The sequence below is a fragment of the Natrix helvetica genome (assembly GCF_964273705.1).
Source record: "Natrix helvetica genome assembly, chromosome: 11".
NCBI lineage: Eukaryota > Metazoa > Chordata > Lepidosauria > Squamata > Natricidae > Natrix > Natrix helvetica.
The window spans coordinates 316,609-336,193 of record NC_138562.1 but is presented as its reverse complement, the minus strand read 5'-3'; the positions used below and the strand labels follow the sequence as shown (position 1 = coordinate 336,193).

Below are 19,585 nucleotides of genomic sequence, written 5' to 3'. Positions count from 1 at the left end.
CTCCATGGCTCAGGACCTAGTTACCTGCGGGATCGTATTCTGCCCCATACATCCCTGCGACCCATCCGCTCGCACAGAGAGGGACTTCTCCAGGTGCCGTCCACCAGACAGTGCCGAGGGGCGGCGCCTAGGAGCAGAGCCTTCTCTGTGGCCCTTCTCCAGCCCTGTGGAATGACCTCCCTCCGGATATTAGGACCACCACTGACCTCCGCTCCTTCCATATAAAGCTCAAGACCCACCTATTCCAAATAGCTGGCCTGGCTCAACCATAACTGCATAACGCTCCTGACGGGTTTTTAAATTCGGTAATTTTATTTAATGGGATTTTAAATTGTGTTTTTAATTGTCTTCACTACCTCCTCCATGCACATGTATATGTCTTTGTTTCTTATGTATGTATGTTGTCTCTATCTGTATTTTATTTGTTTTGATTGTACGCCGCCCCGAGTCCTTCGGGAGAGGGTTGCGGCTAATCAAATAAAATTATTATTATTATTATTATTATTATTATTATTATTATTATTATTATTATTATTATTATTATTATATGTTTTTTGTCTGTCCACCTAAATTGATTCCACAAGATCATGAAGTAATTGGTTTAAAGGATTGTTTTTCTTCTATTCTTTGCCCTGCTTTGCAAGAAAAGTTTGACTTTACTGCCGGTCAGGAAAAGTCTGTTTTCTGTGTGTCTGCTTCCCTCCCTGGCCGCCCCCTTTCTCCCCCTCTTCAGGAAGAGTCTGTGAACAGATTGCAGGATGGTTTAAAACAACAAATAGATAATTCTGAGGCTCAGATGAAGTTTTTGGTGAAATTAGCAAAGGAAAACGCCACTTTTGAATGCCAAAAGGCAATCATTGGCTTTGGGAATGATCCTGAGTTGGCAGAAATGATTAAAGCATGTCAAGATATAGGAACAGCCTCTCATCAGGCTAATTTATTGGCAGCCGCTTTCTCACAAGGCAGCAAACCTCAAGGAAAATGTTTTAAAAGGGATTGTCGAAAGTTAAGGGGGGAAATGCCTGCAACTTCCCCCAGCCCTTTCCTCCAAGGGCAGAAGCTAAAAGCAAAATCCCCAAAATATCAGATTTATGTTGCAGAATTGAATCCTTTTCGTAAGCGTCATCCATTGGCTTTGGTAAATCATTATATGGATGATATTTTAATTGGAGCCCCAAAGATACCACCTAATTGGCTTTCAGAAATGCAAAATGATTTGACTGTTTATGGGTTGCAAATTTCCCTAGAAAAAAGTACAACTACATGCTCCTTATCTGTATTTGGGTCATAAGATGTTGCATTCCTATTCTGCCCCGGCATTTCCTTGTTTGAAATTGCCTAACGTTATGTCACTAGTTAACTTACAAAAGTTATTGGGTACTCTTAATTGGGTAAGGCCATATTTTTCTTTGCTGACACATTTATTGTTTGAATTACTGACCAAAGGAAAACAACCTGGAGATGTTATCATGATTTCCTCAGCTGCATTTGCCGCAGTTAAGGACATTAATGATCTTTTGAGCATTCAATGTGTGGATTGCATCCCTCATAGAAATTGTCAGCTAACTCTTTTGATGCTTTTAAGACAAAAGATTCCGTTTCAAAATGTTTTGCCATTTTTACAAGCAGTTGCTGATTTAATAACCTTGGGTTTGTCATAGAAATTAGACTGATTTAATTAATATTATTTTTCCTATTCCAAAATTTGATTTTCAATTTTATTTTCAGTATAATTTATCTCTTCAGTGTGCTTTAACTGACTATGTGGGTCATATTGCCTATCATTTGCCTAAAGATCTTCGGCTTGCATGTTTAATGACTTTTCATTTCCTACTCGTCTATTGCTTTCATTTCTCTGTTTTTGCAACACTGTTTTTCAAGTGGAGGGTGAAGGAGAGGAGTAATTGCTTATAAGGACTCTCATGAAAGTTTCCTACCCTGCAATGCAGTTGTTCCTGCAACATTTTCTTAAAATTGTTTGTTGCTATTTTAGCTTTTTACATCTTTTCTCAACAAGCTTTTTAACTATATTTCTGACTTTCATTATGTGTGTCATTTTGAATTTTCTAGGTATTTGCATTACATCCAGGATGGATCTTAACCTTGTGGCTTTGTTTTTAACTTTGCAGTAATTATTATGCTCATATACGCAGTTATTTGTTTTTTCTAGGATCTTTTTCTTAAAGCAACAGGTATGCAATTTAGATGCAGCTGTTCATGTTTCAACTATGTTTTTTTTCAGATTTATTTTTTTGATTACTTTTTTTCATCAGAATGCCACAGGGCTAGCACAATCTTGCCATATTCCAATTGACCAGGCCAAGCAGATTGTTTCATCTTGCCCCCAGTGTTTTGGGGCATCCCCCTGTGGGGGGCACGGGTGTTAATCCCTGTGGTTTAGCCTCTAATAAATTATGGCAAATGGATGTCACTTATGTTCCCTCTCTGGCTCCCTAGACGTAAATTCATTTATTTATTTTATTTGTTGGCCACGTTTCAATGAGGAGAAACAACTAATCATGTTATATTTCTTTTTTTTCCAGCCTTTACTGTCTTGGGTAAACCCTTTTCTTAAAAAACTGATCATAGCCTATTTTTCATTGGCCTTTTTGCAATTTTGTACAAATTGAAACATTTTTCTAATTCATGGTTTTTTTTTTTGTACAATTCCACAGGTCAAGCCATTGTGGAATGTGTTAATTGGTCCTTTAAGGACTGTCTTCTCAAACTAATAAAAAAGGAGGGATCTCGGGTACCTAACAATTTGGTGTACCCCAATTTGGCTAATTTGGCATAGGTAACATAATAGATTTTAAAAGTTTGTTTGCCTCCCCCTCTAGAGGGACGAGGATATGTTGTGCTTGCTTCTACAGGTTTTTGTGGATTCCCGCACATGGTGTTTGTCCAGCCAAGAATATCGTGGTACCAGTTCCCAAATCCAGTTCTAGAGATGACCAAGTTGACTTTACAGACAGCACAGTGGCCAATACGATCTTGTCGGACCAGCTGTCCAGTGACCACCAAAGCGCAAGCAGTGCTGTAACAACGACACGTGGAACAAATCCCCGAGAACTTATGCGCTGCCATTTTTGCCAAGTCCTTTGTCATCATTTGTTTATGTTTACTTGTTCTGTCATCTCAACCAAAAACTCATTTGAACAAATGACTGAAGTAAAAATCTATGGGTGCAGCTAGGTAACATCACACACATGGACGTATCTTGCTTATCTGAATTGTACATGGAACATTTACTTTCTACATGCTTGGATCCTGTTTGAATCCTGTCTGCAGTAATTCAACACTTCATTGGTTTTTGACCAAGTTTTGGGGGAGTGAACCTATTATAGCAATGTGTTGTTGCTCTGTGCTTTGCTTGTAAAAACTTTATAAAAGCCAAATAAACTCTGCAAGAGGCAGACAGATATTTTGGACACAAACTGTGTGATGGATTTCTGAAACCTACATCTTTCTTTTCTCTAAACAACACTGGAGCAGCCACTCGGGGCCTGGCAGGTTCAATAAACCCCCTTTGTAAATTTTTGTCACTAAACTTATGTAATTCATCCATTTCACGGGGGGTCATTGAGTAGATTTGGGGTTTTGGAAGTTTTACCCCAGGGAGGATATTAATACTGCAATCTGTTGCATGGTGAGAGGATAATTTATCAGAAGATTTCTCACTGAAAACATCCTTTAGGTCCCAATATTCTTTTGGGATTTTCTCCTCCCCCTCAATTTTTTCTTGCCCTGTAGCTGCTAGGTTAGATTTAGCGTTAACAAGCTTTGGAGCCCCCCCTCTTCCTCAGGGGGTGTAGCGGATCGGATGCACACCACCCTTTTCTCCAATTGATATGTGGGTTCCACTTCCGTAACCAGGGTAAACCTAGTATGAGAGGCTGATTCATTCCTGGCGTGACAATAAAACTTATAGTCTCTTGGTGAGTTCCCATCCACATGTCTATTGGTTCAGTTACAAAATGAGCAGGGCTCCCCCCAGCTATTGAACCATCCAGCTGGCAAAAAGCAATGGGGACTTTTAAAGTTTTCAATTTCAGTCCCAGTTTTTCCACCACCTCAGGGCTAACAATGCAACGTGTGCACCCCGAATCTAAAAGGGCCAGCATTTTTTCTTGCGCTCTAATAGAGGGCACTTTAAGTTCTACTTACCAGACGTTCGTCGTCAGATTCGGTTTCACTTTCCTCCGATGAGGAGGATGGTTCCTCCTCCCCTGGAGTAGGACGGAACTGTGCAGTAGGGTCCACCCCTTTCATGGTGGTCTCCCTTCTTTTCCCAGGCTGTTTGTCTGGTTTTCTCTCCCCCCCCAGCAGAAGGCTTTGTCCCATCTTGGTGTGGCAGTTTGCTGCTCTGTGCCCCTCCTTCCCGCAACGGAAACAGATGATGGCCTGGGGCTTGCTAGTAGACCAACTTTTCCCTCCTTTTGGAGCTCCTTGGGGGGTATTGGGGGGGAGTAGCCTTCTCTTTTTCACTGTCATCACGGTACTTGTCTCAGGCTAAATCGATTTCCACATCTGCTGCCAATTCATACCAGGGCTACAATGTGTGTGGGGGGGCTGTTTACACAGTTCTGATATATATCTTTTTTTAAACCATCCACAAAGCCATCCAACAGGGCCTGTTCGGACCAACCCCGCATATCAACAGACAATTCACAAAATTCTTGTATATATTCAGCAACTGGCCTGTTCCCCTGGGTAAGGATTTTAAATTTAGTTCTAGCTTTTCGCTCTCTGAGTGGATCATCAGAGCGTTTCCTCAGGCGGCCATATTATAGTCTCTCAGTAGGGGGGAGTTAGCGTTATGCAGGGCAACCATCCAAGCCGTGGCTTTATCTTCTAATGCCATGGTAACGACTCTTACCTTGGCTTCTTTTGTAGGTAGGTCTTCGCCAAATTGATGCATATAGTTCTAGACTTGAATGAGGAAAAATCCAAGATTCTTTGATTCTCCACCAAATTTCATGCCAAGTGGAGGAACTTTGCCCATCCGGCGTCTGCGGAGGGCCCCTTCCCCTCTTGGGATGGCTCTGGCGGCCGCTGCTACTGGGGTTGGGGCTCGTTCATCCTGATAATCACCACCATCTGCACCCTCCCCAGTCTCTCTCGGGCAGAACAGACCCTCTGCAGCTCTCTCCTCTGTTTCTGGGAGAATATTTTCTCTTTCAGGACCACTCTCACGTAAACGTCGCCTCTCCCAAGCCTCTTCGAAGAGTTTCATGGCCTGGGACATCATAAGGTTCTCCTCCTTGACCTCCTGCCAAGTAGCGGCTGGTCGCCTCTGTCTCCTTGTGGTGACCCCAAACGGAGTTTCCTCGGGATCATACTTCTGTTCCACTCCCAATGTCCATCTGGGGCGAACGGATTGTTCTTCCAAGTGTAGTCCAGCCATTCGCTCCGTTTCCAGAAGGCACAACGATGCAGCCACTCCCATGTCATCCTCCTGGTCGCTGCCTGGGTGAGACATTCTTTTGAAGTTTGGGATTTTGTTGCACTCCCCTCGGAAGGTGTTAACTACGGGTTGAATGCGAAACTGAGATCTTGCTTAATGTCAGGGCAGCCTCCCTCAGTAACCAAGAAAGAAACCACTCAACTCCATTTTTCAGAATTAAGAGTATTTTTACTGGTTATGAGTAGATAGCAGCTAGGCAAAGCAAGATCTGAGGCAAAAGCACGCGTAATCATAGATATCAATATGTGACCCAACTTCCTCCCCCTGGCAACCCCATCCCCCAGTCCAATCCGCACACCCCACAGGTGTCATGTGGGTTGCATCTTCAAAAAACATCATCAGGTTGGTATGCCGGACGGTTGGCCTTGGCGGCAGTTCCACTATCTGCAGCATGCGCAGTAGATGGTGAGAAAACCACTCCCTTCTTCATTCACTCCTGTGCTGTAGCTTCCCCTCCCAAATACCATGTTATCTCCCCTCCCCATTCCAATGGCAGCCGAAAGCAAGCAGCAAAGCAGAGGCTGACAAGTCTTCACTTTCTTAAGTTAGAAGAAGAGCCCTTACATTTAGATCTAATACAAAAACAGTTCAAGCGATTTGTAAATAATAAATCCATACTGAGAGCAAATCAGCTAGAACGTAATTGCCACCAAGCACAAGAAAACTATGGAATAAGTTCTAGCTGATTTGCTCTCAGTGTGGATTTATTATTTACAGACACCCATGGAATTATTTTCTTATTAGATTTGGGGTTCCAGCAATGGTGCTATGGTTGTTATCCTAGTAAAAGGGAGATAAAGGAGTGAATGTTTATTCACAAACGCAATAATATGGATTTTTCACTTGGGGAAGCTGAACCCAATAAATGCTTCCTGAGGAAAAATTGTGTGATCTTTATTGTATGTAATAAAATAGGGGGTGGGGGGGGTTGTGGTTTATGTGATGAATAGATCACATAAAGGAAGCTATGCAATGGTTCCTTAGGCTTGATTATAGTTCACTCTCCTTTTCCAAACATGGCAATAACCTGCAATGCACATGTTGGCTGCTCAGTGTAATATAATCCTTCCCCAACATCAGACTACAAGTTCCATACTCCACAGCTAGCATGGTAAAACTGTGCCAATCAAGAATGGTACAATCCCAGGACACTGCAGAATCTAAGAGTAGTCAGATCCCCTGGGAAAAAAAATGTTATTAAATTGACAGACCAAACCATTGCAGAATTTTTGACACTGATGGATGGAGAAAAGCTTTCTGTGTCACCCAATGATTAACTGCTTTGCAAATAACCATCTCCAGAATGATAAGGAAAGTGCCATTAAACTCAGTTAGTGAGGCTCCTTGGTTTTTGTCATGGGTTAAGCAGAAATTGAATCAGTTGCAAGCTGTATGTTTGGAGTAGGTGTGTTTTCTCGGGGGATGACTTAATTTGAGAAAATAAATGGGGTGGTTTCAGAGGAACTGAGAATCCAGTTGCTAAGGCTTTGGAAGAGCAAAAGAGACAGATTGGAGAACTGCAAAAAGGTTGGGCAGAATATTTGCAAGCTGTGAGTGGCAGGAGATGAATTATAGCTACTTTCCACAATAGCAATAGGTTTTCATCATTACAGGTAGTCCTCAACTTATGACCACAACTGAGGCCAAAATTTCTCTTGACAAGCAAAAAAAGGTGAATTTGTGTCCTCTTTACAATCTTTCTTGTCACAGTTCTTAAGTGAATCACCATAGTTGTTAAATTAGTAATGTGTTTATTAAGTGATAACCATCGACTTTGCTCGTCAGAAGGTCACAAAATATGAGACAGTTGCCAAGTGTTTGAATTTTGATCATGAGATCACAGGGATGTTGCTACAGCCGTGTGAAAAACAGTAATGCCACTGTTTTCAGTGCTGAAGTAACTTCAAATGGTCACTAAATGAATGATTGTTAAGATGAAGATTCTCTGTATTTTTGACCAAGATAACAAACCATCCTGGGGAACAAGGTTTGTTAGTATACTCCATGTTGTGGTCTTAATTTCTCCTTTTCAATGGTGACTGGATGAAGGAGAATCAGATGCTGTTGATCCAAATGTTCTTTAAACTGGAGCTAAACACCAACTGCTTTAATTCATTAATTCCAGTAAGGATCCTAATCAGTGTGTCTGTTGTTTTCCTAAAGACCAACCATTTGCAACATAAATAATCCAAACAGCTCTTTACTGGAATACAACAAAATATAGAAAAGATATTTCTGGCCACAGGGGAAGCAAGTGCTGCCTCAAATCCCATCATGTCATCAGTTCAATGATGCAAAATGTCATGTGTGCAGTGAAGACATGATACTTCTAAAAGCTTTTGTGGTTTCTACCTCATTTACTGAAACATGCACATTAAAAAACAAGCAAAGTATTAAAGAATTGACTCTTGTGAAGGCTGAAGGATCACAAAACAGCGGATTCATTCTACGGTTTCAGGGGCAATCAGTGCAGGCCAAAATACAAATAAACTGGTATTACCATGATATTCCCTTAATATAGAGTCCTATGTTTTCCCCCCTTCCATTCAATAGTGTTTGATTCTTGGAGATGGCTTGGAAAAGTCCCTGCATTTTTCTTATCAACGTTTTTCAGAAATGGTTTGCCATTGCCTCCTTCTTAGGGCTAAGGGAGAGTGACTGCCCAACAAGGTCACGAGGATGGTTTTGTGCCTAAGGTAGGACTAAAATTCAGTCTCCTGAGTTCTAGCCTAGTGTCTTAAACACTATATCAAACTGATTCTCCATAGCAGTTTACAACCAATCAATAAATCTACCTTGTTTTTTTAGTAATAGAAATCTTTTCTCTGTTCTCTTCAATTTTTTTGTTCCGTTGCCTCATCTAATGGCGGTGTAGGTATTTATTGCCCAAATTGTTGTTTTTTGCATTGTTCAATAGCTGTCCCATCTATGCAGTTTGTAAAATACCATAAGACATACACAACAAATTTAAAGTTGTCATTGATTAAACTTGAATGAATTGTGATCATGAATTGTGGCTGCTGATTAATCTGATTTGAATCAGCTTCCCTGGCAATTTTCAGTCACCTAAAACATTTGAATAAATAACTATTGCATATAAATGTGCAGGATAATAAATGGATCATTAATCGATGTGTGGCTGGTTGCTAGGTTCTGTTGTGTAGCATAGGGGCTCCCTCCTCTCATGATGTTGAGATTCTATCAGCATTACAGTCCTCAACATTTGTCCATATGTGGACCTGCTGTATTTCCTGTGTATTTGGTATTTCAGAGCACTTGTGCATTTATAATTGTTGGAAGAAATGTCCTTCTGAGTTCAGTTCCAAGTGGGGAGAAAGACACTGGAAACATGGAGGCTGCTTGGAAAGATGGTTTAATGGTGGACAGGATCATCACATGGCTTGAGCTCCTGAACAGAAAAGGGGAATCACATGCTTCCAAATGTTGGGTGAAGAAGAAAAGAGAGCAAGATGCTGAAAGTTCCTGGTTGCATGCCCGCTGTTGGGCCCCACCCCAGAGCTTCCCATTCCTGGGTAAGAAATGCATTCTGATTGGTGGTGAGACTCCCAGGGGGCCGTGCAGGGGCAACTTTGTAGGCTGTGCTGAGACCCAAGCCTGTTTGTCCTGCTGGCTGATGCAATCCTCCCAGGTGACATGTGGTGAGATGGGTAAAGGGCTAATACTATTATGTCTTAATCCCATCACTCTGGAGCTGGAGGGGGGATCTTTGTTATGTAGAATAGACTGGCTCAGGCATTTTAATGGCCCAGTGACAAAGGTGGGGGCTATTAAGAGTTTCCTACCTAAAACATGTTTCTCCATTTCTTATCCAGGAAAATATAATTCTGCCTTTTCAATATTTCCCAGGATACTTCATTTTTCTAGAAGGATAGGTTTTAACTTCCTAAACAAATGCAAAAAAAAGGCAAACCTGTTTGTTTAGTCTCTGTAATCAAGAGTCCTTGATTCATGACCATAATGGAAACTACCTATAATGGTCGCAAAGCAGGTCATCCAGGGGACGACCCAATTTTACCTTTTTTTGCAGTGGCGTAATGCACATGCTACAATTGTTAAGTGAATTCACTGTTCGCTATGTTTTGCTGAAAAGTGAAAGTACAAATTTCAACAAAAATATAAATCAGTCATGTGGCTGTGGGAAGCTGCAAACAGCTTTAAATGCTGGCTGGAGGTTGTGACTTCAGGGGAGGGCAGCAGTCAGAATTTTGGAAGTGGGTTAAGTATCTTTTGGGGAAAGTTTATTATAACTTCAAATGGCCAGAGACAGATTCATAAGTCAAGGACTATTATAATTAAATGTAACAGCTAAAAAAGTTAGGTTTGGAAAAAACCTAAATTCAGTCGCTAACCACAGAGGTCCCAGTGACTTTGAGTCAGCTCAAACCAAGAATGTTATTTATATTTGGTTTTATTAATTTCATCTTATTTTTGTTGATTTTATATTTGCTTGTTTGTTTGATTTCTATTATTGCCCAACTCAACTAGGTGACTCTGGATGGCTTTATCTTAGTTTTATCCCTGAGAGAAAATACTATTTATTTATTTATTATTTTATTTATTTGTCAAACATATAGATAGCAAGTATAGGTATGAACATAAACATGAATAAAGGAAGTAAATACAGACAAATGGCGACAGTAAGACAGGGACCGCACACTGGTGCACTTATGCACACACCCCTTATGGACCTCTTGAGGTCCACAGTAGAGAGTTTGAGATTGAAGCTGTGAGGGTTTGAGGATGACGGAGTCGGGGAGAACATTCTAGGTTTTGACCATTCTACTGCTGAAGTCAAACAACTGTGAGGTGGTTTAGGCTAAGAGATAGATAAAAATGCAACATATAAAAGATATGATTGGAAGTTTACATATTTACAGTCCAATGGTTTACAAATACACCATGTAAAATATATGTTTGTATTAAAGTGCCATATGGACTTGAGATGAGTAACATGAAATATCAGGCGATTTCTAAAAGCCATAATTATTGATAAAACGTCTTGCAAAAAAGCACATGAACTTTGCAATATAAAGAAATGTGCCACCATCCTTATGTATGTCAACAATATAAAGAAATGTGCCACCATCCTTGTGTATGTCAACACTCCAAATAGCTGACAATGATATTTTAAAAAATCACAAACTGTTGGTCTATACGACTAGAGTGAGTCGTATAAAGGACTCTATCTTGATCCTTTATGGATAAATTTTTATTTTCTTCATTTCAATCACTTTTCATCCCCATTTTGTATATTTTCTTTTGATTTTATCAGCATTTCATGGGTTACACTTTATCATATTTTCTGTTGTTATATTTCACTACTTTATTTAAAAAAAACCAAGACACATGGGGGGGGAGGGAATATCACCAAAGATAAAAAAATTATAAATTATAAGCATTAAAATTATAAACATTAAAAGAAAAATGGAAACCAATCCTATGAAAGCAAATAAATCACTTGCCGACTATCAAGAGCATTGATCATAGGCTACACCCTTTAACCAGGCCAACTTCTCCAGCACCACCGCGACCCGCGTAGGCTCTACCCAAGTTCCCCAAACCCACCGACCACCCGCTCCAGCTGGCGGGCAGAGCAAAAGCCGAGCTCCCCAGCGCTCATGCGCGGCCAGGGCCAGCCTCCTTCGGCCCGGCAGCCTCAGCAACTCCGTCGGGGAGGGCGGGGCCGCGGTTGCCTAGCGACGGCGCCCGGGCGGCCTAGTCTCCAAGCCGCCTCAGTTGGAGACCGCCGGCGGCGGCGCCTCTTCTCAGATTCGCCTTCCGGCTGCTAAATCTCTTCTGCGGCCGTCCTCATGCTTTGGATGCCGCTGAGCGGGAGCGGCCACCACGAGGCCCCCCAAGCGAAGACGCCGCCGCCGCCGCCGCCGGCAGACCCTGAGCGGGCAGCTGCATCGGCGAGGAGGCCCGGTGAGGAGGGCAGGGGGCTCTGTGGCTGGAGGAAGCGGGTGTTGCTGTTCTTCTAAGCTCTCATGGCCCAGGCCGGGAAGGTTTCCCAATGCAGGGGCAGTCTACCTTATAGAGTCCCAGGGATTTAAAACAGCGGAGGGGGGGGGGGGGCTCTTCCGGATCTGGCTGGGATCGCAGTGTTGTCTTCGTGGAAGAAGGGGGAGGTGGTGGTTCACCCCCTCTTTTTTTCCCTTCCCCTTCAGAGAATTGAGTTGGTATCCTGGTTTTCCTCCAGGGGAGGCCCCAGGTGACCAATTTTTTATCAGTATAGGTAGTCCTCGAGTTACAACAGTTAATTTAGTGACCGTTCAAAGTAACAACATCGCTGAAAAAAGTAACATGACCATTTTCACACTTACAACCGATCCTTATGGTCACATGATCCAAATTCGGACAGTTGGCAACTGACTCCCATTTATGACGGTTGTAGGGTTCCAGGATCATGTGATTTGCAACTTTCTTACAAGCAAAGTCAATAGATAAATCAGATTCACTTAACAAACATGTAACTTAACTAACATGTAACTGCCATGATTTTTTTAACAACTTTGGCAAGAAAGGTTTTAAGATGGGGCAAAGCTCACTTAGGAAATGTCTCACTTAGCAAATTTGGGGCTCAATTGTGTCTAAGACTTCCTGTACTTTATGTCTCTGAAAAATATATATAAAAATTTTGAAAGCCAGAGAGGAGCTCCTCATAAAAGAAACCAATGTTGGGTTTGAAGTCCAGGTTTTCAACGTCTGGCTTAGGATGGAGGGCATGAAGTAGCTTCAATCCCTGGTGGGGGAACTGTCAGGAGGAAACCCAGGGTCCCAAAATGAGACCTAGCCTTTGGTGGGTCTTCCTTGGACATTGATTGATTGCATTCATATATCCACTGATTGCATTGATGGATTAAGATTCCATTTGCTGCTGTCTGAAGCATTTGACGCCCATATATGGTACCCATAAAGGAGAATATTTGTAACTCAAGGTTGAAAGGAGGCGTTCTCGGTGCTCTCTGAGCTTGTTTGTTTTCGTGCAGACATTTCATTACCCAAACTAGGTTACAACATCAGTGCTAGTAAGGAATGTGATTTGCTGTCAGTTTGTATTCTCCTTTATTGGATTGAAACCTTGCCTTGGTATGTCTGGTTTAGTTGTATGCATTGTGTTGGTTGATTGCATTGCATTGATTTGATTTACCATATTTTTTAGATTATACGATGCACCTTTGTCCCTCAAAAAAGAGGGTGAAAATCTGGGTGCATCTTATACACTGTATACAGCATTTTTTGCCTCCCGAAGCCCCGCCCCCTTCACCAAAATGTGCATACAGGAGGCTTCCAGAGGGCTCCTGGGGGCTGGGGAGGGCAAAAATGAGCAAAAAATGGGCCATTTTTTGCTTCCCCCCCCCAGCAGTATTCTATAAGCCTCCTAAAGGTATGCATGCCCTTTTTTTGACAGAAAATAGGCCGTTTTTGCTCATTTTTGCCCCCCCAGCCCCCAATAGCACTCTGCAAGCCTCTTAAAGGGTTGCCCTTTTTTGACAATGCCCTTTTTTGACAAAAAATGGAGCCATTTTTGCGAAAAAAAGGCTGTTTTGGGGAGGTCTGCAGAGTGCAAAACCTTTTTTTTTAATTTGCCTCTTCAAAATCTTGATGCGTTTTATACTCTGGTGTGTCTTATACTCTGAAAAATACGTTATATAGCCTCCCTTATTGCAAAAGTAACACTGGGCGGCTCACAACAAGTTTTAAAAAATCACAATTTAAGCAATTTAAAAAATATAGGTAGTCCTCAACTTACAACAGTTCATTTAGTGACCATTCAAAGTTACACTGAAAATAATGACCATTTTTTCCACACTCACAACCATTGCAGCATCTCCATGTGATCAAAATTCAGTCACCTGGCAACTGACTCATATTTATGACGGTTGCAGTATCTTGGGGTCATGTGATCACCTTTTGCCGCATTCTCACAAGCAAAGTCAATGGGGCAGTCAGATTCGCTTAACAACCATGTACTAATTTAACAACTGCAGTGATTCACTTAACAACTGGCAAGAAAGGTTGTAAAATAGGGCAAAACTCTCTTAATAAATGTCTCACTTAGCAACAGAAATTTTGGGCTCGAAGATACTAGTACTAGCTTCCATCAAAAACCATATCTAGAATAAGAGATAAAAAGGAGCAACCAGATGCAACTAGTCCTTGACTTACAACAGTTCATTTAGTGACCATTCAAAGTTACAACAGCATTGAGAAAAAATGACTTACGATAATTTTTCGTCGTTATGACTTTGAAGCATCCCCCTGATCATGGGATCAAAATTCAGACGATTGGCAACTGGTTCATACTTACGACTGTTGATGTGAAGGTTATATGATTACCTTTTGCCACCTTCTAACAAGCAAAGTCAATGTGGAAGCAAGATTCACTTACCAATGGGGAAAAACTCTTTTAACAAATATCTTACTTAGCAACAGAAATGTTGGACTCAGTTGTGGTTGTAAGTCGAGGACTACATGTATTTATCTTTATTTCATTTGTGCAGAGCTTTCATCCCTAGGATGGCTTACAACCAGGATTAAAAGCCGCTAGTGTTACCAAATGACCATTATCAGTTTGTATAGCTTCAGGTGAGGGGTGTTGGATTAGGGTTAGGATTAGGGTTTTGATTAGATGACCTACAAGGTCCCTTCCAACTCTATTATTGTTATAAAAACAGTGGTTAGGAAGTGCAGGGTAGTAACAGCAGCAGGCCAAGAACACAAAAGAAACCATAGGTTGGTGGAGAGTGCCTTTTGTAAGAAGATGTTCCCTGGATATGTAGCATGACTCCTAGAAAGTTATTTCTCAGCATTGGGCATTCTTGCATAATTATTCCATGGCATCTTTGCTTAAAGGCATTGAATTCTGAAATTAGCAGCTTCTTTGGCTATAAAATGGTTTGAACAGACAAAAGTGAAAATAGGTTTATTAACAAGTATTAATTATAGTGGTTATACCACAACTTTCCTGATAGATTGCCTTTTCAAAATAGAATCTTTGTAAAGTGGCCTAACTATCCAGAATTGCTGGGAGTCAGGCAACATATAAATTTAATTACTCTCATAAATGTAAACTATAAAACCACAACTTTTCAACCAGAAAAAAGGAAACACAGGTAGCCCTCAACTTATGACCACAATTGATCCCAAAATTTATGTTGCTAAGTAAAACAGTTAAGTGAATTTGCCCCATTTTGCCCCACCTTCCTTGCCACAGTTGTTAAGTGAATGTGGTTTCCCCGTTGACCGCAACTGTCATAAATATGAGACAGTTGCCAAGTATCTGAATTTTGATCACATGACGATGCGGATATTGCAACAGTCATAAGTGTGAAAAAATATTGTAAGTCACTTTTCAGTGCTGTTCTAACTTTGAACAGTCACTAAATGAACTGTTGCAAGTCAAGGACTTCCTGTAGTTCCTAACTGAATCTGTTTACAATAAAAGATAAAACAGTGTAACAATAACCAAACTTCACTGAGTGAGCAATATAATCAATAAAATTATCTCATCTAATATTCATTTTAATTGTCTAAAGACAATTCTTTTTTTTCCCCAATCAAATTTTTATTTTTTATAATCTCTATATATATCAGTGCATGAATGGTGTGGTAACTGGGTAACATACATTTCATAAATATAGTCTTATTATTCCTAAATATTACATTTCATTTCCATTATTTCATATCGTTTATATATGCCTTTTATAATCACCTTTCATTTCTGAACCATCTTTTTGTCCTTTTGTACATCTTAACATATTAATATATAATTATTATTATTGCCCACATATTAATATATAATTATTATTCTTTTCCATCCTGTTTTAACCCCCCCCCTTTCATATTGCTATAATATTCAAAGACATGTTTACCACCTATTTTGTTGTTCATATTTCCTTAATTAAATCAAAGTTCCATCCTTCATTCTTCTATTATTCAATATCTCCTTATATAGTTTTAGTATCAATCACAATCATGTATTCATTTAAGGTACTTCAATTCATATTCTTTCCAGTTCTTCAAACCTTATAATTCTACTATTAATACACATGTTTAAAATTATATATATATATATATATATATATATATATATATATATATGTATATGTATATGTATATGTATATGTATATGTATATGTATATGTATATGTATATGTATATGTATATATGTTGTATTTGTACTGATAAATAAATAAAGGGAGACTAGTATAGATCTATTTCGAGCTAATTAGCTCTCATCAGCTAGCCATACCCTTACTGGGATTTGAACTAGCTGATGAGAGCTTTATTTATTTATCAGTACAAATATAACACAAATATAAAAGGCAACATTAAAAATAAAAATATGGTTTTCTGCCTGCATGGTCTTCTGTGATGAAGCCGAAGGACAGAAAGAGGGAGTAGTGACCTTCCTCCCATATTTAAGCATACCAGGGGTTGTAACACAAATATATATATATATATATATATATATATATATATATATATATATATATATATATATATATATATATATATATATATATATATATATATATATATATATATATATATATATACCGTATTTTTCGCCCTATAAGACGCACTTTTTAACTCCAAAAAAGAGGGTGAAAATCTGAGTGCGTCTTATAAGCCGAATGTAGCCACCTGGGTCCACTGTTCCCTCTAAGGTGCGCGGCAACAAAACACCGCGCAGCAGTTTCCAACTGCCGCACGGTGTTTTGTACTGTCACAGGCGCCGGAGGCTGGGGAGGTCCTTTGCAGACGGCTAGAACTGGCCGCCCGCAAAGGACCTCCCCGGACTTGTTTTGGTGAGCGCGGGGTGACTGACTCTAGTTCAGCAAAGCAAGCCCGGGGAGGTCCTTTGTGGGCGGCCAATCCTAGCTGCTTGCGCCCGGCGCTGCGGCTAAAATAAACCCTCAAAGCCCCTGCCGCTACTGGAATATCTGCTGCCACCTCCTCCTCCTCTAACAGCACCACATTTGCTGCCCGACGCTGCGGCAGATTACCTGACAGTGAGAAGTGAAGCCGCCAAAGCTCCCGCCAAAGCTCCCGCCGGCGCCCCCGCCCATGGCAGCAGCGCCTCCCCCTCTGTTTGGAGCATCTGAGCTGAGCCCCGTTACCCCTGCCCCATCCTCCTCTGCTGTGCTTTTGAGGAGCCATGAGCCGCGGGAGCCAGTAGGAAGGCGGCGAGGGCAGCAGGGGGAAAAAAAGCCTCATGGCTTCTCAAAAGCACGGCAGAGGAGGAGGGGGCAGCAGGGTAACGCGGTGCCCAGCTCAGATGCTCCGAGTGGAGGGGGACGCGCCGCCGCCACTGCCATGGGCGGGAGCCAGTAGGAAGGCGGCGGAGGGCAGCAGGGGGGAAAAAGCCTCATGGCTTCTCAAAAGCACGGCGGAGGAGGAGGGGGCAGCAGGGTAACGCGGTGCCCAGCTCAGATGCTCCGAGTGGAGGGGGACGCGCCGCTGCTGCCACGGGCGGGAGCCAGTAGGAAGGCGGCGGAGGGCAGCAGGGGGAAAAAAGCCTCATGGCTTCTCAAAAGCACGGCGGAGGAGGAGGGGGCAGCAGGGTAACGCGGTGCCCAGCTCAGATGCTCCGAGTGGAGGGGGACGCGCCGCCGCCGCTGCTATGGGCGGGGGCGCCAGCGAGAGCTTTGGCGGCTTCACTCCAAATGTGGTGGTGCTGTTGGAGGAGGAAGAGGAGGCAGCTGTTATTCTGGTGGCGGCAAGGGCTCGTCATCGGCATCTTCAGCAGCAGCCCTGCCCCCTGTGAAAAAAACCAAAGATGGAGCAGATCCACGCAGATGACGTCGCCGCAACATGACTGGAGGAGGAATTCTGGGAGTTGAAGTCCACAAGTCTTCAAGCTGTCAGGTTTGAAGACCCTGGGTTTTTTTTTAAGGGTGCAAGGGTCTTACAACTTGACAGCTTTAAGACTTGCATGTTTCAATGCCAGAGTTCCTGAGCTAACATGACTGGAGGAGGAACTCTGGGAGTTGAAGTCCACAAGTCTTCAAGCTGTCAGGTTTGAAGACCCTGGGTTGTTTTTTTTTTTCTAAAGGGTTAAGGGTGCAAGGGTCTTGTAACTTGACAGCTTTAAGACTTGCATGCTTCAATGCCAGAGTTCGTGAGCCAACATGACTGGAGGAGGAATTCTGGGAGTTGAGGTCCACAAGTCTAAAGCTGTCAAGTTTGAAGACCCCTTGGGGGTTTTTTTCCTAAAGGGTTAGGGATGCAAGGATCTTGTAACTTGACAGCTTTAAGACTTGCGTGCTTCAATGCCAGAGTTCCTGACCCAACATTTTGGTTACTAAGCAGGAGCGTTGTTAAGTGATACTATATAACACTTTTAATTAAGCGGGTACCTTGAATAAACATAACTTTGAGTTTCAAATAATACTGATTTTGTTGTTGTCTTAGGTGACACCTGTGAAAAAAATTCAGGTGCTGCTCAGGCATAAAAATGTGCCGCTCAAATACTATACTTTTCTGCTCACACTGAAAAAAAATTAGAGGGAACATTGCCTGGGTCATCTAAAAATGGGGGACATAAAATTGTTCTTAAACTGCTGTTAACTTTATACAGTTGATATAAAATATTTTACTACAGTATTTGGTTCAGAATCTTTTTTTTCTAGATTTTCCTCCTTTAAAATTGGGTGCGTCTTATATTCCGGAGCGTCTTATAGGGTGAAAAATACGAATAGATGATAGATAGATAGATAGATAGATAGATAGATAGATAGATAGATAGATAGATAGATAGATGATAGATAGATATATAGATATGATATATATGATAGATAGATAGATAGATATAGATATAGATATCCACTTTTCTTCAAATTTTTATACATATTTAGTAGTACAGTCATTCAAATCTATTTTTCCAATTCTTCGTATCCATTTATGTTAAAATATTATCCTGATATCTGTCACACTGCTAAAATAATAATCCAACCTTTAAAGTTCTAATATTAATACACATTATTGAAATATATTCATAAAAATATTATTTTACTCTTTTTTGCCTTATCCATCATCCCTTTCCCATATCCTATCTTATTTTCGTTTTAGTTTTCCTCCCGTATTTGTCCCTTAGGTATTTTATTCCCTCTATTTGACTATGCAATCTAGCTTTTCCTCCCAACTCTATCCTTTCCCACTGTCTAATTCCAGAACTATCCATTCCACCTCCTATCTCTTTTCCCCAGTTCTCTTACTGTTTCTCCCATTCCCTTTTTAGGTCTTTTACATTATTTCCCTTCTTTTTTAATTCCTTAATCGCTATTAGTTTTGGTAACATATTCTCCTTGTTATCTTCTTGTTGGTTTCTTTCTGCTTTCCCCTCTGTTTCTTCTGGTGGCTCCATTCTTTTTTCCTGGTCCTGATCCTTGCCCATTATTCTTTGTATTAAATTTCCCAATTTTCCAATTCCAATTTCCCAATTCAGTCAAATATTTTCTCAATGCTTTGAAAAAGCTCCATTCTATTTAGGTTCCCCTCACTTCCATCTTGTGTTGCGTCTGTGTTTAGTCAATCTCTTTTTTTAGTCCACTATCCAGAGTTCATTAATTCAAAAAGCCAAATTTCCAAGTCATTTTAAATGTCTCATCAATAGTCAGTCCAAACAATTCAAATTCACCAGGAGGTTATCCACACTTCTTCAAATTACTTTATGTGTTCAATAATATTCAATGATGTTCAGGGGCTCTTAACTGAAGTCCTTAGTTAATAATCAATTCTCTCGTGGTCTTAGAGTAGGTCTGTTTCCAATACATATTTTCAGTCATTTTGAATTGTTATTTTCAAGCTTGCATATTTCCCTTTTCATCAGCAGCTGATGCTCTTGCTTCTGTCTGCTTCAATCTCTCTGCAATATTGTTGTCAGTTCCAGTATCAATTATTTTAAAATTATAAATCCAATAATTGAGCAATATTTGTAAAAAGAAATTTGGGACTTTCATTCCAGCATTTTAAAATGCTCTCAATATCATGTCTTTTAACTTTGAGAACCATTTTTTTATTTATCATTTAAAAAACAGATCTTTCTCCAGTGCGCTGCTTGGAGACTCCATGCATGGGTTATAACTTCTG

General features: G+C 40.9%; 1 protein-coding gene across 3 annotated transcripts in view; it reads left to right on the top strand.

Annotated features, from left to right (window-relative positions):
- The first annotated feature begins 11,128 nt into the window (after positions 1–11,128).
- ZC3H12B (zinc finger CCCH-type containing 12B) overlaps positions 11,129–19,585 on the top strand; it is a 90,167-nt gene continuing 81,710 nt past the window's right edge. For all 3 annotated transcript variants that reach the window (XM_081963848.1, XM_081963843.1, XM_081963844.1), the window contains exon 1: positions 11,129–11,413. The gene's annotated coding sequence lies outside the window, so the exon portion shown is untranslated. The remainder of the gene's footprint in view (positions 11,414–19,585) is intronic.